This window comes from Chinchilla lanigera, unplaced genomic scaffold (genome assembly GCF_000276665.1).
Source record: "Chinchilla lanigera isolate Chin_1 unplaced genomic scaffold, ChiLan1.0 scaffold00080, whole genome shotgun sequence".
In the NCBI taxonomy this organism is placed as follows: Eukaryota; Metazoa; Chordata; class Mammalia; order Rodentia; family Chinchillidae; genus Chinchilla; species Chinchilla lanigera.
In genome coordinates, this window is record NW_004955481.1 from 7752615 (window position 1) to 7753748 (window position 1134).

Sequence of the window (1134 nt, forward strand, 5' to 3'; positions counted from 1 at the left end):
GAGGCCGTAGCGCCTGGGCGGCAGCGCCCCCTACGGATAGACTCTGGAATCTCGGGCGTCTGCGTGTGGCCGTGGTAAAAGACTCTAGGTGGAATCAGCTAAGTGTGGGTCCCTTCTGCCCTCGCTTGCTAGAGGCCAACGAAATCCCAAAAGTAGTTGGCGGAGTTTTAGCGAGTGTTATTCACTGAAACTCTGTCGCCTTGCGGCGAAGCGCCCCCTCTCGTGTGCTCACGCACCACCCATCCCTGAAGTAATTGTAACATTTTAAGGCCACCAAACATGCCCAGAGCTAAGTTCTAAGTGCCTTAGCGAACTTGCCGCACAGCCAGGAGGAGAAAAGCTGCAACTTCACGCAGGTCTTTTGACTTGAGCGCCAGCGGCCAGCCCGGTTCCCTGTGGCCCACTTTCTCCACCACTCCTCTGAGCATGCCGTCAGACTTTACCTTGTATTGCCAAGTTTTAGCATGCCGATGTGTCCCGTCTCCAGGATTGTTGTAGACTATGCTCTAAACTTCTTGATATCCCTCCTTGGCATCCAACAAATAGCTATAGTAGTGCCTTGCACACATAAATATGAAATCCATCCAGGTTCCATGGCATGGAATGAGTTGTAAGTGATCTCTAAATCATAGATATATTGAGTGTGCTTGGAAAATTCTTGTACAACATAGAATGCATTTTTCAGTGAAAATACAAAGGACATTCTAAGGCATCTGTTCCTCTCCAGTCCTGTGTTTCCATTAGGACCATCTTCTGCTGCAAAATCTACTAGGAAATCTAGAGGCCTCCAAGGACCTGGCTGGGCTTCAGCTCTGTGGCTGAATTTGAGATGAGTAAACTACACTGAAAGACCTTGCTCAAGGCCTGCTCCAGCTGCCAGCAACCCACACTTGCCAAGAGAGAAGAAAGTGGCTTGACCTTAAAGGGAGCTCTTCTGCCATGGGAAAGGTGTCCCAGGCTCTGGCACAGACAGAGCTATCCAGGTTGCAGTCTGACTACCATTAGCAGCTTCCTTTCTATGAAAGACACCTGCTGGATCACAGTCCTTATTTGTGGAATCAGATCTCTGGGCCAGCTGGGAGTGGTGGCGCACGCCTGTAATCCCAGCACACAGGAGGCTGAGGCAGGAGGATC